Genomic DNA, 19523 nt, shown 5'->3' on the forward strand with positions numbered 1-19523 from the left:
AAAATTCCAGATGTAACTTATGGTATTATATTAGAAATTATAGATTAAATGGATGACTTTCAAGAAAGAATCTAAATTAAAAATTGGATCAAAAAATTAGAAACATTGAATCAGTCATAGAAAATTGTGAAGCTATCAAACTCCTTTCTTTAGAAAATGATTCTGGGATCAGACACAGTGCATTATTCAGTCTTCTAAGTAATACACATTCCTTTTTTTAAAACATCTCTTTATTTTTTATGTGGTGCTGAGGATCGAACCCAGGGCCTCACACGTGCTGGGCGAGCGCTCTACCACTGAGCCACAACCCCAGCCCCTACACATTCTTTTTTGAACCAGGGGAACTAGGTATTAAGCCTAGGGGTGCTTTATCATTGAGCTACATCCCCAGTCCTTTTTATTTTTTGAGAAAGCCTTGTAAAGTTGCCCAGGCTGGCCTTGAACTTAGTGATCCTTCTGCTTCAACCTCCTGTGTTGCTGGGATTACAGGTGTACATTACCACAATTGCCTGCATATTCTTACAGCCTTACGGCACATAGAAGAAGCTAGAAAGTTTGAGTTTATTTTATATGGTGAACACATTTCTAATAGCATTTAAAATAATTTTGCACAAAAGTGAAAAAGAAACCATTCTATGACTATAGCTGTCAAAATCCTAAATAACTATAAATAAGATTACTGCAGGTTTTCAAGAATTGCTTAGTAAATTGAAAAGTATTCACATATATTAATTAATAAAAGGAACATCATACTCAGGGTTTTCCATAGTTATGGCATTTCAAACTCAAATTTTGTGGTACAGTCAGTCCCTAGTCATCTATGGAAAGTGACTGGTGATTCCCAATTCATATTAAAACACTTATCCTAGAAGTCACTGAAATTTACCTGCCTTGCTGTTTCTCTTAGTTACATTGACTGTTCATCTCACATACTGAAATGACTCCAAGGTAAGGGGCATGAAAACTTCCGAGACAATCCAGGAACATGACTATGGGATTGTCCATTAGTACTAAGCACCTGCTCAGGATCAATCCAATACTAGTGTCTGGGAAGGAAAGAGTCAATAAGAGAGGGTTCTTGCCTGTAACATTTCCTGTTTTTTTAAGTATTCCTTAAAACTGTAATCAACTGCAATTAAAAAAAAAAAAAAAAAATATATATATATATATATATATATATATATATATATATATACACACACACACACACACACATATACACAAACACACACAACTCATATATTTCCCTATTAATGACCATTTTTATTCTAATACATTAAAAATAATACTGATCAATTCATCAGTTTGTTATTGCAACAAAGAAGGTGATTAAAATATATAAGAAAATAATAGAACATTAATATGGTGAAACCCATGAAAGGAAATAAAAACTGGGAAAGAGCATATGATGTACTTAGAAGAGCTCAAATAATGACATTCTTCACAGAGCTGAAATGTGTGTTGTCAAAACTTCTCTTCTGTATGTAGTTATAAGTTTTATAGTTATATAAATTTTCTCCTCCAATGAGACAAAGTGAAGTCTGGTTCTTCAGTCACTGAATGACTCTTCTCAGAAGATGATGGAAAATTAAAAACAAAGACATAGTAGCAGAAGGATATTGAATAAATGATTGAATAAATAAATACACACACACACACACATACATACATACACACACATACATAGCCAACAGCAAACATAATACTTAATGATGAAATATTAAATATTAGCACCTTTATCATTGAAATTAGGTTTGTGTCAAAAATGCCTATCATTACTATTTTGCCTTTTCCCTGAAAGTTCTAGTTAGGGCCATTAGGTTTTCATTAATCCCCTGTTTTCCTCTTTCTCTTCCTCTGTTTATTTATTAAATAGATATACAACAACTAAGAATAGAGAATCAAGGGAAATAATTTAAAAAACTTTTAAGACAAATGAAACCATTTAGAAAGTTGCTTGGATGTAAAATTAAAAAGTACCTAATGGTTGGAATAACAAAAACAATAAATGCCAGGTAAGACATGGAGCAACAGGAGCAATAGCAATACTCTTACTCAGTGCTGGTGGGAAGCCACTGTGGAAGACAATTTCAGTTTCTTTCAAAACTAACCATACTCATGCAGAGCATGGATTCTGGATCATATTGTATTGACACAAATGAATCAAAAACTTATGTCTACACAGAGATGTTTATAGCACTTCAGTTGCCAAAACTTGGAAGCAACCAAGATGTTCCTTAATAGGTAGATACACGAAATGTGGGATTCCCATGCAATGAATTATTTACGGAAAGAGAAAGTAACCTTTTGAATTTGAATTTGAAAGTGACCTTCCCCTTCTTCTTCTCCTGGCTGCTGCTACTGTGGGCCCTCCTCCTCCTCCTCTTCTTCCTTATTCTGTACTAGGGGATTGAACCCAGGGGTGCTTAACTACTGAGCCACATCCCCAGCCATTTTTATATTTTGAGACAGGATCTCACTAAGTTGCTTAGGGCCTTGCTGAGTTGCTGAGGCTGGCTTTGAATTTGTGATCCTCCTGCTTCAGCTTCCCAAGCTCCTGGGATTATAGGTATGCATCGCCACACCTGGCTAAGCTCAGCTTCAAGCAATGGGCATGATGGGGGGACCTTAAATGCATATTAAGTCAAAGAAGCCAGTCTGAAAAGGTTCCATACTGTATGATTCCGACTAATAACATTCTGGAAAAGAAAAAAAACTTGGGAGATAGCAAAAAGATCAATTGCTAGGGGTTTGGTATGGGGAAAGAGGTACAAATAAGTGGATCATGAATTTTTATTTTATTTATTTATTTATTATTTATTTGGGCAGTGAAACTTATGTATGATACAGTTATGACAAGCACAATTTTCAAAAGCTGTAAAAATGTACATTTAGAGTGAACCCTAATGGAAACTATGGACTTCAGTTATTGTATCAATTTTGGTTCATTGATTATAAAAAGTATACCACTAACACAACATGTATATAGTAGGGTACACTGTGTGTTGGGGATGGGGGCAAGGAGTTTGTGGGAATTCTATACTTTCTGATCAGTTTTTCTGTAAATCTAAAAGTGCTCCAAAATAGTCTACCAGTTTAAAAAATTAATGTGGAAAAATCTGCCTCTTTCCCCCTTAGCCACATTAGGTCCTCATCTGTCTTCCAGAGCAGTCAAATCTACAAAGGAGGAGAATGCAATATAAAATGACTGAGTGATAAGAGAAAGAAAATATCAGAACTTCTATGTAATATTAAAAGTAGAAGCCAAGTTGTGCATTTAAAGTGTAGGTAAGCCCTCAGAGGTCACTCATTGTATGCATTGGAGTCCATGAGTGGTGCTGGAGTCTAGCAGTGAGAGGCCAAGGTGATTGACCTGTGAGGCAGCCAGCCACCTTGCCAGCACAGCTCATTTTCATTCAGCATATTGCGTATTACTTATATCCAGTTTTTGAATACATCACATTGCATGTAAACTAATCTTTGTGGTGGGCAGTTGTACATGTCTGCAAAAACATCACACATTGAATATAATGAAAACACAAGTGCAAGTGAACAATAAGAAAACAGAATTGACAGTTATCACACATGTAAACTTTTGCCAGCCACATTGTAAGAAACAATCAGATCTGACAAGAATTGAACCCTAGAAAACAGTTAGACTACTTGAAATATTTATATTCCCTTCTAATATATCATTAATAAAACATTAAACATTTAACTTTTATTTTTTAATCTCATTTTTAATGTGCTTATGAATACAGCAGAACATGTTATGGATAATGAGTTGCTGAGTTAGCTTCTTTCTTATAGAGTTGTATGATCAATAATATGTTTATAGGTTGCTGATCTGAATTGTTCTAAAAGTTTTCCAGATGGTTTTCCTGCCTCTGCTCTTGGTTTCCTCCAGATCATTTTTCATATTGCAGCCAAGGAAAGCACTCTAAAATGCATCTCTGATTGTAACTTTCTTATTTTTTTTAATGTTCATTTTTTGCTCATTACACATTTGTTTTAATGGGTCTCAAAATTCTGTGACAGATTTTTGGTCAAGTTTTTTTTTCCATTAAAAAGTACTGATTTTAAAAATGAATAACTTAAAACTGCCACACAAGGAAAACAAATGGTCCATAAAACATTCTCCTTTCCTTCTGAAGGTTTTTATGATGCGTTGTTATCATTAACCAGTGTTTTACTATTAAATGGCCAGTTGTGATAAACATTTCTGAGACCATTCTTCCACCACTGATTAAGACTGGGGTGCATGTGTTAGGGGTAATATTCATTTAGGGGTTTCTGAGCTTTCTGTGCAGACTTGGTCCTTGCCAGTTCCAGAAGCCTTCCTGTCACCTGCTTTGATAAATCTTAGTGTTGTGAGACACCCTGATAGGGGTCCTGCCTTCTTCTAGCCTTATCACCTATTACCCTAGAGGATCTTTCTCACTGGTATGTAGAAAACTTTCTTCCTCCCTTCATTAGGTTATGTCTTTCTCATTATTTGGGTATGTTAAATTGTCACTTCCTTGCAGAAGATCTTTTTGGCCCCTAACTTGGGTGCAGTGTGCCCTTATATGGCCCACTATCAGTGTTTACTTGTGTTCATTGAGACAGAGTTCGAGTATATCTAGCACACTTTGACTGTCCTTGTGTATAGTATATATTTATGATTAGAAAAATTCTTTGAAACCTTATTTTAGAAGGAAAGTGATATGGGCAAAGAACCTGTATGGTATTAGTGGACAAAAGATATATTACTATCTTATTGTATTAGATGATGATTAAAAGGGGTGCTGGCTTTGTCTGCCAAACTTTGTTTCTTAAAAACTTTAAAGCATCTTAAATTGTTGCTAGTATACTTACTGAAAGTGAAAAATATACGCATAAACTTACTTAACAAAGCTAATGTAAAAGTTGCTTTCTAGCTTGCTCCAAACATTTTATTGCTTACTCTTTTGACACAGTATACCATATAGGAGATTGTGCAGATTTTAGATAAGATTTTTTTTTTTTTAAGAAAAATCTTATCAACCTTCAAATGAATGTCTCTCAGGGAATGTATAGACTTTAAAAAAAATAGTTTTGTACCAAAATACTGGTACTTCAAATACTAAAATCTCTCGGTGTTAAACTGTCCCAGAATTCAACACTGCTGTAGGCTTCCTATTATCTACATCCCTGAGCATATTTTTCTTGACTTCTGTCACCATATCACAATGGGCCTCACTTGAGAAGCTCCACAGCCTCTGTGAATGATGTGGTGAACTACGGAGTGGGCTCACAGCTTTCTCTTGACTCAGAGTCGAGACTTTCTCTGAGTCAAGAGAAAGCTGTGAGCCCACTCCATAGTCCTTGTGTTTTTTTCCTGCTGCATTGGCCCAAGAGAACTCAGCATTTCCACATTCCACCTATCCTTCTCCCCAGATTTATCACTGTCAGATGTATACACACATTCATGTGTGTGAGTTGTTAAATCTACACCTACATTATAGAGGTATGTGTTTATATGTGGCTTATATTAGATGTTTCTATTAAAAGCTGTTATTAGATGATACCTTATAAATTATACTTAACCATAGGCAAGGTACTGTGCCAAATTTTGTGACATTGACAAAACTGAAAGTCATCTATTTTTTTTGAGATTTCTTAATTTTAATTTCCCCAGAAATATACTTTCCTTGTTACTAGCATTCATTTGTAGCATCAATTTGCTATCTATGATAGCATTGAGAATTGATTTTATATAACAAATACAAGTGACATTAAGTGTTTTGCAACTTTTTTTGCATAAACTTTGGTTTAGTTGCTAAACTCTATTTCTAGATTCTGAAATAAAAAGCTAAAATGGCATTTTATATTTACTTCAAGTGTAGCTACAAAGAGGCAGAAAAATACAGTATTATGTAGTTTCTTCCTTTCTTTAGAATGCCTAAGAAATAAGACATGTGATTCCAATGACTGTCTGTGGGAGCTGGTACTAGATAGAGCCACCCTTTTGCTAGAAATATACAGCATATGCAGATAATACAGATAAATGTTATCATGCAATTTCCTTCTCATTATGGGTATTTTTACTTTAAAATAGAATGGGACAGGAAAAAGTAAGAAATTATGTGATAATCTGGATATCAATAAAGGCTATTACAGTTTTAAAAATTAAGTTAACACAATGAAGTGGACTTTCATTTGATATACAGTTCTGGGAATTTTAACCCATGCACAGGTTCATGAAAACTCCATCACTATTAGGATGCAGAATAGTTCCATCTCTCCAGAAATCTTGCTGTTCCTTTGTAGCTGGACCCTTATCCAGCAATTAAACCTGGTGACTGGAGATCTATTTTTGTCACTATAGTTTAACTTAAGACTGTCTTAAAAACATAATCATAAACATGCAGCCTTGGAAGACCCTTTTTTTTGCACTCTACATGATGATGTTGAGATTCATTCAACTTTTGTTTGTATCAGTTGTTTCTTTCTGTTGCTTTAGTGTAGTATTCCATAGCTCTCCATTTACTCCATGGATGCTCTTTGGATTGTTTTCCATTGGACGGGGAGGCGGTCATTGTGAGTAGAACAGCTATGTCCAGATTTTTGAGTGAATGCTATATTTTCATTTGTCTTGTATAACTTTCTAGGAGAGGGATTGCTGAATCATGACAAGTGAATGTTTAATTTTATAGGAAACCTGTAGGACATTTTTTCAGTGTGGTTATAGCCATTTTACATTTCACCAACAGTGCGTGAAAGTTTTTTCTCACCATCAACACTTGGTATTTTTCATGCTTGTTTTAGCCATTCTAATATGATATCTCATTTTGTTCTTAACCTACATTTTCCCTAATGGTACTTGATTTTTTCATGTGCTTATTTGCCATTTGCATATCCCTTTTAGAGAATTTATTTGCTGATTTTTAAACTGGGTTGGTTGTTTTCTCACATCAGAATATTCAGAGTTTTATACATATTCTAGTTCTTTGAGACATGATTTGCAAATATTTTCTGCTAAACTGAAGCTTGTCTTTTTATTCTCTTAATACTATAGTATGTAAGGCAAAAGTTTTTAAATTTGATAAAATTGTTTGCTGAGGTTTTTTTTTAATGATTTTATACTTTAGTGTCCTAAGAACTCATTGTTTAAGACTCAGACCATAAAGATATTCTTCTATTTTTAAGATAGTTTTAGTTTTTCATTTTGTTTTTAATCCATTATTGATTTAGACTTAATTTTAAGACATAAGCTTACAGTCTACCTTCCTTTTACAGATGTTCAGTTATTTCAAGATCACTCATTGAAATGACTGTTCTTTCTCTATTGAATTACCTTTGAAATTTTATTAAAAAAAATAAGGCGTTCATATTAGTGTGGCTCTCTTTCTAGACTGTTTTGTTCCATTGATCTAGGTATATGTTTATTTGTCAATACTATACTGTCTTGATTACCATAACTTAATAGTGAATCTTGAAATTGAATAGTATCACTGCTACAGCTTGTTCTTCTTTTTCAGAACTTTTTTTTTTTTTTTAAATTCCAATTCCTTTGCTTTACTATATATTTTAGAACCAGCTTGTTTATATCTAAAAAATTTTATGAGGATTTGGCAGGATTTCTGTTAAGTGTTTAGATCAACATTGATATCTTTACTGTGAGTTTTCTCATCCATAAATATGGTGTACCTCTTTTTAGTTACCTTTGATGTCTTTAATTCTTGTTAGTTTTCAGAATGCAGATCTTATATAGATTTTTGATGGAGTAAGAATCAAGGACTTCATTTTCATGCTATTATGAAGTTGTTCTCTGTTATTATGTAGACATACCTTTGGATTTTGCTCAAGAAAACAACAGAACATCTTCTTTCTGTCCATTAGACCCCTTTCCTGATCCTTGACCTTGAGCTATAGCACTTCCCCTTGTACTCATATTTTCATTCTTTATTGCTTCTGGTTTCAGGCTATTTTGAAGAGTGGGATAACTGGAGAGAAAAAAAAAAAGATTAACACAGCTGCTTTAATTCAGTTACTCCAATTTGTTTTTCAGATGTCACAATTGTTGCTTCCTATATTCGGTCTGGATTTTAATAGCTGCATTCTGTTGGAGCAACAGCATAGAGTAGCTTACCTTATCTTACCTGAAATTGGAACCAAGACTGGTCTTTTTTGCATCACTTTAATTTTAAAAACATCTACAATCTTATTGGCTGTGAGCAGTCAGTCTATCTATTCATCCAGGTGTGTAGCACCCTTCTCTTGTCTACTTCCTGTCAGGAAAATTACAATGCAACTTTTTGCCCAGTTCTGATTACCCAGTTGTTATTTACCGTCTTATTAAAGCCTTTATAAGGAAAAAAAATAACATTTTAGCCTTGAGTACTTGAGTAGTTGTAATTGAATATGTAATGTCAGAGTCCTACTTTTATGATAATTTCTCTTAAGAAGGAGATGTAGTGGTATTATATTTGAACAACTAGGTTTGAGTTATTTAAGACTGATTCTTCTGGAGGCTGTGGCAGTCTTTAGGAGAAGAGGAAAATTGACATTTAAACATTTTTTTTAATGTGTGTGAGAAATTTTTTATACAGTTAAAGAATTTTGTGTAACTTTTAAATATGTTTAAAGGAAGGTATTTTTGTTGGGTTGTGGGGAGTGAAGTACTGAGGATTGAACCTCTGAGCTACATCTACAGACCTTTTTTACATTTTCCTTAGAGACAGGGTCTTGATAAGTTTGAGGATGGCCTTGAAACTGATTCTCTTGCTTTAGCCTCTCTAGTCCCTGAAGTTGCCACCTCCCCCTGCTAAAGGCGGATATTTTAAAGAAGTAGTAAATTCCCTAACTTAAATACATGTGTACATGCACATGTGTGTATATATGCATATGTGTGTATATGTTATTCACTGCTTTAAAAAATGATGTTTCTTTTGTTTTTATTAATTTATTTTTTGTACCGGAAATTGAATTCAGGGATGCTTAACCACTGAGCCACACCCCGAGTCCGTTTTCTTTTTTCTTTTTTGAGGCAGGGTTTCACTAAATTGTTCAGGGTCTCACTAATTTGCTGAGGCTGGCTTTGAACTTGCAATCCTCCTGCCTCAGATTTCTTAGCCAATGGGATTACAGGTGTGTGCCACCATGCCTGGCTAATTTATCTAGAAATTCTGTAGTGAGAGCATTGAAAGCTTTTGTGTTGAAATTGGAACAAACATATTTTCTTTCTAATTCATTAGCCACTTTTGTGTTTCAGTTTTATTTTGGGTAGGCCAAGCAGATTCTAGTATAACCATGGATTTCCCATAATAATTGATCCTTTCAGTGTAAGTTTTAACTATGTTGTAGCCCAACATAAAATGTAGGAGAGTTACATAATTTCAGTTCCAATCTGAGAATATTTAGATACCTCTGTATTTGGTATTCCATGTTCTTATGTGGGGGAGAAGAAAGCAAAGATAAGATTAATTTTGTGTTTGTGATAAAGATAGGAAGTGCTCTATATCCTCTTCTTGGAAGGAAAGTATACCATAGCCCCAAGATGTATGACCAGAACTTCTTCAAAAGACTAGCTACTAATTTTTATTTATTTTTTTTAGTTATACCTCACTTTGATGAAGGCTAGGAAGGAGGTGCACAGTCACAATGAAATGAAAGAACACAAATCTTGAGTTCAGAAAAATATGGTTTTGAATCTAAGCTCTGTCACTAACATGATGGTTTCATTGCTCAATAACTCTCTTCTGTCTTCTAGGTATGGTTGATTTATTTAATTCAGGGGCTTATTTGATTGACTTCAACTATAATGTTTGTAAAGGGTCCCAAAACTGTGCTTGCCACATAGTTACATAATCATCAAGAAATAGTGCTTTCATTGTACACTAGTGAGAGTGAAAGATTAGTTTAATAGCTCAGTTTTATGAAAGATCACTTGCTAATGTTCAGCTGTGATGGGTAACAAGAAAAATGATTAGCTTAATTAATATGGTACAATGTTTTGGGCCAGAGGACCCAAGTTTGCTTTCCTGTTCTTAAAGCTGAGATAACAAGTAGTAATGGGTTTAGGGTAAGGTTTTTGTCAAAGCAGTAGTTTTGCATCTGTGGTTTAGCAGGTTCTGTTTAAAATTTTACTTTAACTTCTCCTCTTTATGTGAATGCCATCTCGGAATGATACAAATGTTTTAGGACCCATCATGAGTGTCATTAGAGACACATAGTGTATTTATTTGGATATTCTAGTGTATAGGGTAAGCATGTGAAGGTATTGGATTGATAAGAGAAGTGGAAGAAGCTGGTCATGGTGGCACACCTGTAAGACTGAAGCAGGAGGATCACAAGTTCAAAGCCAGCCTCAGCAACTTGCACCCTGACTCAAAAATAAAATTTAAAAAAAAATAAAAAGGGCTTGAAATGTGGCTGAGTGAAAATATGCTTCTGGGTTCAATCACTAGTAATCCCTACTCCAAAAAAGAAGAAGAAATAGTAATAAGCTATGTGGTGATTACATGGATTTCTCAGTGTTCATGCCTGAGAAAACAGACCATATTATTTGGCATCCATAGCAGTATGGATGCAAAAAAGAGAAACCACATAGTAGGCTAAATAGAAAGTTTATATAAGAATTATTAACTATGGGGGAGGGGAAAGGGGAATGGAAGGACATCAGAATAAAATAGACATTATTATTGCTGTGGGTATATACATGACTGCATGACCAATGTAATTCTGCAACCTGTACACTCAGGATAAAATTTCTCATTTTTCTGTCTGATTCAAATGTGTGATATGTCAAGATCATTGTACTGTCATGTGTAACTAATTAAAACAAAAATAATAATTTAAAAAATATGCCACAAAGAATTATTAACTATGATAAAAGAGTATAATACATAAAGAGGCATTATATGGCTCTTGGTAACTGGGCCTGAGGCCAAGTTACCAAGAAGGACAAACTTGCAAAGGGTTCAGACTTTGGGAAGGGATATTGGCCAATTTGTATGCGATTGCATACACAATGTATATTGTGTGCATGTACTAATATGTAACAAAAATTCCACCGTTATGTACAACTATAATGCACCAATAAAAAAAAAAGTAGAGAAAAAAAAAAAGATACTGTGGTACCAGCCCACTGGGAACTTGCTTGTATAGCCAGTGTGGAAGTTGTTTTGGAGTTGTCGGGCAAATAGGCCACCCTCCGGAATGCTGGTAGGGAGCAGGCAATCAGTAACCAGTAGCATAGATATGTATTGGAACTATTAGCACCAGAAACGGGCAGAAATCCTTTCCATTGCTGGATGGTGGGGATAGGGCGGTATGGGTGGCAGAGACCAGAGGAGGAGGGGGTAGAAGGAAACACTCACTGCTCTGTGCAGCCTTCTTGAGTCAAGGCAGCTGTGTGCAGGTCTTAAAGGGCCCTAACAAGGGAGTCCAAATTCCATAGGCAGAAGGCCTTCAGAGCATTCTGTGTGAGGGCTCTTGTATCTGTGTCAAGGGTAAGGCAGAAAGGCTACTTCCAGGTAGAGGCTGGAAGATCATAGAGGGACTGCCTTCTGTGTCCACTGCTAGGGCAGGCTCTGCTGGATGTCTTTACACCTACATCTCTACTCCCCACCCCTACCTCAGGCCAGGTTGGAAATTCCAGAAAGTCCCTTCCTCTATAGTTCTTTCTAGTTCCCTCTGTAGGGAAAGCTTAACATCATTCCTGCTTTGAAGGAGCAATATTTAAAGGAAATCAGTTGTTTTATCACATAGTATATACATTGAAGGGTCTATTTGGAGCTGAGAGGTAGTGAATTAATAATACACATAGCATCTTCCTTTTTGAAAAAAAATAGTTATGCCAGTATATTGAATCTAGAAATGTACAAAATGTGAACTTGATTCTCATTTTGCATTGCATGCAGCTCTGTCTTCTGAAAGAGTGATTCATAAAACTTAAGGGAATTTAAATGATGCTGATGATACACAAAGACTTGCTAAACTTTGATCATAATATCCCCTAAATATGCTAGAAGCACTTTGGGTTTGCAGCAGCTGGTTCCAAGTTATTGATGGTTGTCTTGGTGACAGATGGTGTTTGGGATTGTGACTTAGAGGAGACTCTGCAAGCTTACCTCTCTAACTTGCCACCACCTCTCTCACCTTGCATGGCATATTTGAGCCAGCAGGGAAGCCCAACCTTGTCTACTATGGTATTGCCTGCCCATCAGGGAACTTTCAATTACACTGACATTTTAGCCGTGACTGATGACCTCAGCAAGTTTCCTGGAATGCTTCATTTTCTTCTAGCTTTATAAATAGCACTGACTTAGAAGTTTTAGGCAGTACTAGACAGTTTTATTTGCCAAACCCTTTTCTACAGTTTTGGGGCTTGCAACTCTATCTCAATTTGTCAAATTTTGTAATATATTGATTGCCTTGAAAGGTTTTTAAAATAAAGTATTATTAATACAAATTTATTATAATTTATCATAAATAGTACATATATTGTGGAAAGATATTAAGAAGATATTAACTAATACAAGTAAGATAAAAGTAACATTTTTCTATCCAGAGATTATTTCTACTTGCATCTCAATCTGTAGAATTCTAGACTGATTTATTTCTGTGTAATTTGTGTTTTTAAAAATGAATTGTTGCTGGGTGCTTGTAATCCTAGCTCCTGGGGAGGCCAGGCAGAAGGTTTGCAAGTTAGAAGCCAGCTTCAACAATTAGCAACTTAGACCTAACTTAGACCCTGTCTCAAAATAGAGATGGGGATGTTCCTCAGTGGTTAAGCACCCAAGGATCAATCCTCTGAACTAAGAAAAGTGAAGAGCATTTTTTTTTTATGTCAATTTATTTTCATCTTATGTAAGTCCATGCTTACATACTCAGTTCATTCACACGTTGAATTAATTGATCCCAAAACATATATAGGTACTTCATCCTCATTAGGATCTACTTGGGGACATTTCTTTTCATCTGGTCATGTCCTACAAACTCCACGTAATCTCCATCATGACTTTTTTTTTTTTTTTAATTTTAATTTTAAACTTCTTTTACAAATCACAGCTGATGAACAACAAAGCCTGGACCTGCAAAGTCCACGATCCTGCGCCGGTCTAGTTCTGCTCTGTGAAATAGCTGCTCCCAGGAAAGGGGTGCACAGTATCTGTGAAGGCCAAAGCCCGGCTGGAGGAGGGACTCACTCTGGGCCCAAGGGACTCAGCCCGAGCAGCCTCTGTTGCTGCAATGTGTGTACTCAGTGATGATGCAGTTCACCTCCACTTGTGTCCCCAGTCTGAATATACTGCATGTAGCATATGTTCTCATAACCCCACTTTTCCCTTTTATGATCAGGCTTTTTTCTGTGTAGCTTTCTTTAATATTCACAGAGTTCTTTGCTTGTGGCTTTCAGTTTATAAAAAGATACAATGGGTTTTCTGGTGGTGGATCCTGAAGATGGGCCATGGATATTTCACTTTCATCTTTGCCTAGTGAAGTTCTATTTTAGTTTTTCTCCTCTTTTGACCTAATTCCTGCAGTGTTGGCTCAGTCAACTCCCAGCCATCTAGGGGAGCTTTCTGGCCTTTCTTGATGTTAGGCATTTTCTTCCCACAAGATAATTGGCAAAGATCCAAGGATCCGCTTCCCAAGAGTGTAAAAGGAAGATCCCTGGTCTCTGAGGTTACAGGCTTGGATTCTTGTCCAGCCCTTCCAATTATTCTGTGACTTTTGAGAGGCCATTTTCCTTCTTTGGTTCTTAGTCTCACAGGAAACTAAGTCTTGGACTGCTGATTCTCTGTCGATGGCTTCTGCTTCTGTTGATGAATTCCAGCTCTGACTCTTTGAATAGACCAGATCAATTAATTCTCCTACAAAATTTTGGACCTTCTGGATTTTTCCATTTGCTTCCTTGTGATGATGATAGCATGTTGCTAAATCCTTGAGTTCGGAAAAGATGGATAAACAAGATTTAATTTAAATAGGACTTGACTGGAACATGTAGATGGTGTTATCCATGTCACAGTATGACCCATTAGGAGGCACAGTGTCCCGAAGGGCCACCATCATGTGGCATACTCACAAGAGCAATCAGTGCTTCTTTCCAAGTCATCCAAACTTGCATTTATTGTATTTTACATCACTACATATTAAAAAATTAGAATTTTTTCAGCCTGACAAAAAGCTTACACATTTTCTGTAAAAGCTGGTTTTACAAGTAACTTTGAAATAACTGAATTTTAAAGGAAAATCTACACTTTAAAGTTGTTCTTACACTCTTTTGCTTTTCTGTGCTTTCTCTAAGTCTAGATATGTTATTTTTAACTTATTAATATGGGTTCTTTGATCTCACAAAAATAATAAAATACCTTAGATACTGAAGTTGTATGTTCTCTGTGTGGTTTTTTAAATTTATTTTTTTATTTTTATTTTTTGAAAGGACATTTAAAGTCTGTATGAGGCTGAGATGAAGGTATTGCTTAAAATTTTGGAGAGAATTCATTTAATTAGGTAGAGTTGGTCATTGGTCAGTTTAGCTACTCCAGGGGTAAAAAGCAATTGGAAGATATTTACAATCAGTTTAGCGAAATATAATGAACAAATGGAAATGGATAGTAATGCTATTGAAAATTTTAAATGACATTTAATTGATTTTAATTTACCAAACTTTAGAGGAATTGAATATTTTTATCAAAGGTTAAAAATTATTTTGCCATGTAAGATATCTCTGCTTATACAAATTTTCTTCTGTTGAATTTTGTTCAGTTTAACCTTTTGAGTGCTTCAAAATACTATGTTTTTTTAAAAAAATATAATTTTAAAGCCCTCCCCTTTTAGAATGTTATTATAAAGGAGTAACTTTAAAAGAGACTTTTAGGGTAGTTTCCTTTTCAAAATAAACATATTTGATTACTTGATATGTGGAACTAACTTTCCCTAGAGACAAGATGAGAAGAGCCCTAGGAGGAAGTGGGCTTGCTGAAGACTGGTAACTGTGATAAGTGTTTCTCACAATTCGCTTTTGTTTTCATTGGCTCCTGCTGTTGGCAATGATTTAAAGGGTTTTAAAATTCATATTCTTTTCTTAACAATACTAAATCTTGAACACTGTGTGTGTTGGGCGGGGAAAGGATTTGTGAGTTTAACAATGTCTTTTCTCTTAGGTATAAAGGGTGTTGATTCAGTAGGGAAACACCAGGGCATCTAGGGGTCCAGTGAGGGAAGAACTGGAGGAATTGTACAGACCCCAGTTTACGCCTCCTTCCTCTCCTTCTTCTCTCTTCTTATGCATAGCTCAGGAGCTTGCACCTGACTGAACAGTGGAATGTGTCAAATGGTGTGAAGTTTGCTGGGCCGTCGCTGTGCCTAGAAAAGGTTCATTGAAATGTCAGAATTTTAAATAGAGGATTAAACAGTAACTCTTCAGGGGCGCTGTCCACATTTTCTCTCACCTGATTTTATTTTCTTCTTCCCTAGCCTCATAACCATGCCATAGTCCCCATGCTATTGAAATAGTATGAAATGAACTTTTACTTACATGTTTCTGAACTTCAGGACCTTTTATAGGTTTAAGAAAACTCTCTAAGACATTGTTCTTACACTTCATACAGAGCTTTTAGAGGTAGATTTTTTTCCCCTTATATCTATGGAGTGATTTATGGTACACATAATTTAAGCCTTGTAATAATGTAAGAATAGGTACTACTGTAATCAGCGTACCGAAGAAAAGGCCACGGCTCACCTTCTTGGCTTTCAGTTTTGAAATTTTGAATTTTCCTTTCAAAGGGATTGGTACATTAAAAGTCAGATGATTCTTTTGCTTGAAAAAGAAAGCTCTGCTGTGACTTCATTTTAAATTCATCTGTCTTTTCTAAGTGTGTATGGCCTTGTGCTTATAAACAGAAAACCATGATTGGTGGGAGTGAATCCCAATCAGGATTAAATGATTTATGTAAAAGCTGTTTTAACCACCAGGCAAAACTTCATAGTCTAGATTTTAGAACACTGTCATCCCTGCCATCCTTCATCGGTCATTGAAATTTACTTTTCTTAAAAAAAAAAAAAAAAAAGTATTTCATTCCTTATCCCATGTTAGACTTGTTAATGTTTGAAAGGAATTTCACAGAGAACTTAACATGGAAATTATAACAAAAATCTCTCAAAATAGAACATGATTTCAGATCACTAGCAATTTCAAACATTTAGCTTTTTGAAGATGGCAATATAATAGATGAATTATTGTAAAACAATATCATAAAAAGTGTCGCTTCTTAAAAAATGTAGGTCAAGGTAACATTTGAAGTTTTATTAAACTAAAATCACCAGATTTGTAAAAGGTTCAGGGTTTTTTTGTAATTTTTTAAGTTGTAAATGGACACAATATCTTTATGTATTTATAAGTGGTGCTGAGGGTTAAACTTGGTACCTTGCATGTCATAGGCAAGCTCTCTACCACTGAGCCCCAACTCCAGCCCAAAAGTTCAGTTTTGATAATAATGGAAATATAGATGGTATTCGGTTCTTAAAAAAAAAAAAAAAAAATTCTTAAGGCAGGTGTGGTGGCACACACCTGTAATCCCAGCAGCTTTGGAGGCTGAGGCAGGAGGATAGCAAGTTCAAATTCAGCCTCTCAACTTAGGCCCTAAGCAATTTAGCAAGGCCCCCTCTCAAAAAGTGAAAATAAAACAAGGGCTGGGGATGTGGCTCTATGCCCCTGGGTTCAATCTCTGGTACCAATTAAATAAATAAATAATTTCTTAAAAGTCTGAAAACTTTCCTTTAAAATGGTTTATAAACCACTACTATGTAGTAGAGTTTTGTTCCAGCTAAAAAAAAAAAAAAAAAAAAAAAAAAAAATTCCATTTATTTGTACAATTTAAACAATCTAAAAATCACCCCAGTAGGAGTAGATTGGATATCTCAAAGGTCTGAATCATATTTTGGTGGGGGTCTGGTCCATAGAATAAATTTAAGAGTTTTTGCCTCTTGGTCGGATTCTAGGAATTGATTACCTCAAGATAGCTTTTTGAAAGTAGAAAGCAGGATACGATTTTTCTTTTTTCCCCAGTTGGGTAGTAATCTCTGGAAGTAGAATGGAATTTTGGGGTAGGAATGTTGATGAGAGGGAACTGTGGGGTGTGTATTCCAATGGAATGTTCATTCCAAGGAGAGGTTCCAGAATGTAGTGGGCCAGAGAAGGGGAATTAATCCTGGGTGGAGCAGAGGGGGTCACTTAATCTTCCCAAATATTTATTTTAAGTCAGGCCTGTTGGAGGACCAGTGTCTGTAGGGGGAGAACATGTGCTCGGGTGTTCTCTAAATGCAAAGAGTAAGTAAAATTGATGTTATAAATATTTAATGCTAGAGATTTTATTGAACGAAAAAACCTTTAGGTGACTTGAAAAAGGAAAATCATTTTTTCTTTCCTTCATGACTTCAAATGCTTCAGGCGCTTTTTATAAGTAATCTCAAAAATTCTCTGTGATTGGTACTGCCCAATTTGAAAGTTGAGAAATTGAGGCTTGGAAATTAAGTAGTTTGTTCAAGGTAACATTGTACTGGAGTCTTTTCAACTTTGATGGTTTCTTAGTCATGACCCTATTATGAAAAGCTAGTGATTTCTAATTATGTAGTAGCCAAAGCCCCAACTTGGTTCCTTTGGGAGCCAGTGGGGATTGGTTCTGGTAGCACATCTATCTATTCCTTATTTACAGCAGCATTTGTTGTGTGTTCATCAAGAGGCTGTGGATTATTGAATCCTGGAGGTCTAACTGCAGAGCCCAACATAGTGAAGGAGCCCAGGAAATTTTACCCCTAAATATGGGTACCATGATATGCTCACTATTCTGAATTAAAAGCCCTTGAAAGATGGTGAAGGAGGATTTACTCTGTTGTATTCTTATCTGCATTGAAACCAGACCTGCTTAAGAGAACAGAACTGCCTTCCATCCCCTCCCTGGAATCTCACTATCTCCAGAGAAGACTGAAGAATGCAACCACACCTGAATGGACTTTCCTTACCAGATAAAGTCTGTTCCTTGGGCTCATTCAAATTCCAAAGAAAATCTTTTTATTTTGGAGTTGAACTAATTTGTTGGGCCTTTGGTATAAGCCATATTCTAGGCTTCAAAATTACATAATAAAAAATATTTTCTACAAAATAAGGAGGATGGGAATATAGCTTAGTGGTAGAGAGGTTAGCATGCTTGAATCCCTGAGTTTGACCCCACCACACCATACACATGTGGGAAAATAAAGTAATGGAGTACTTATGTTTTGATATCATTAAGTGTGAATCATCGTTTTTAGTTTAGAAAATAAGAGAGAAAGTTAGCTGTTTTAAACATAATATAAAGGATTTGATGCTTATAAAGAGAATGGTAGTTGGAGGCAACAGGACCTTCAGGTCTGTGATGCCATTTTTTGTCTGGCCAACTGGAGACCTGCTGCCTCTGCTACCATCAGTAAGGTAGAGAAATTACATCTAGAACATAGCTGTGATCCAGGAATCACAAATGGTGTCTTGGAAGCCACTCTATGCATGTTGGCTGCATCTTGGTATCCCTCTTCCCCCCCCCCCCCAAAAAAATATGTATCCCATGCTTTGCTTGTTTATAACCTTGAGATTAGTGTCTATACAATGGAGTACTGCTGCAGAAAAGGCCCTGTGGAGTTCACTTCTTCATTTCTGATCTTGTGCCTGCATATCTCATTAACAGATGCCCCCCCTCCCACCCACCCCCCGCCCCGTACCAGGCAGCTTGGGAAGATGAGTGTTTAGGGTTTTGGCCTCTGCCATTCAGGAAGGCACACAGGAAGGAAACTGGTATGGAGGTTAAACATACCACTTTAAAAAAAAAAAAAAAATCAGAGCAATGAGGCAAGACCTTGCTTTGTTTCCATGGTTACATTTCCTACATTTCCTGACCTACCTCACCCCAGCCCTCATTAAATGTCACCCTTGGTCTTGTCCTGTCATGGGGAAGATTTTCAACTTTTGATTTTCAGTGATCTAAGTATGTTAGATATGTGACAAGAGTTTTTTTTTTTTTTTTTTTTCTCCTTTTTATTCACGTTATTACTTTCTCATACTCGGTTTAAATTATTAAACTAAATATTTTAACTTATTGAATGACTAATTAGAATATATGGAGTTAAGTTTTGTATGTGTGTGCTGGAGGAGTTGGCTATTACAGCAAGTAGAGCAAAGTATACCACAGATAATGCCAGGGGAAAAAAAGCAGATATGTAACTCTAGGAGAGTGTTCTGAGTACATTGTATTTCTGGGAGATTATCTTATGGAATACTTTAACAATAGACTGCACAGAATGAAGTCTGTGTGTAGAATACATAGTCATGTGTATGTATTTACGTAATTTATCTGAATGGAAAAAAAATTAGATATCGTTTGGAGATTTCTGATAGGTGTTATCCTTTGAGGAGCACATTATAATCTGATATTTCAAGGTATGCAGAAGTGTGCAAAAGGAAGGAAGTTATTTCTAAGGCAGGGTTGTATCCTTTGGCACTGTTTTTAGGTCAAGTGACTAAAACT

At 35.7% G+C, this 19523-nt stretch overlaps 1 protein-coding gene and 1 long non-coding RNA gene across 8 annotated transcripts in view; one reads left to right on the forward strand and one right to left on the reverse strand.

The window, feature by feature from the left end:
- Cobll1 (cordon-bleu WH2 repeat protein like 1) overlaps positions 1–19523 on the forward strand; it is a 148844-nt gene that overhangs the window by 35182 nt on the left and 94139 nt on the right. The gene's annotated exons all lie outside the window — the stretch shown is intronic.
- LOC139707650 (uncharacterized) overlaps positions 7701–19523 on the reverse strand; it is a 168777-nt gene continuing 156954 nt past the window's right edge. The window contains exon 4 of the long non-coding RNA XR_011709115.1: positions 7701–7967. This is a non-coding gene — a long non-coding RNA (uncharacterized lncRNA). The remainder of the gene's footprint in view (positions 7968–19523) is intronic.

The sequence above is a fragment of the Marmota flaviventris genome, chromosome 11 (assembly GCF_047511675.1).
Source record: "Marmota flaviventris isolate mMarFla1 chromosome 11, mMarFla1.hap1, whole genome shotgun sequence".
Classification (NCBI taxonomy): Eukaryota; Metazoa; Chordata; class Mammalia; order Rodentia; family Sciuridae; genus Marmota; species Marmota flaviventris.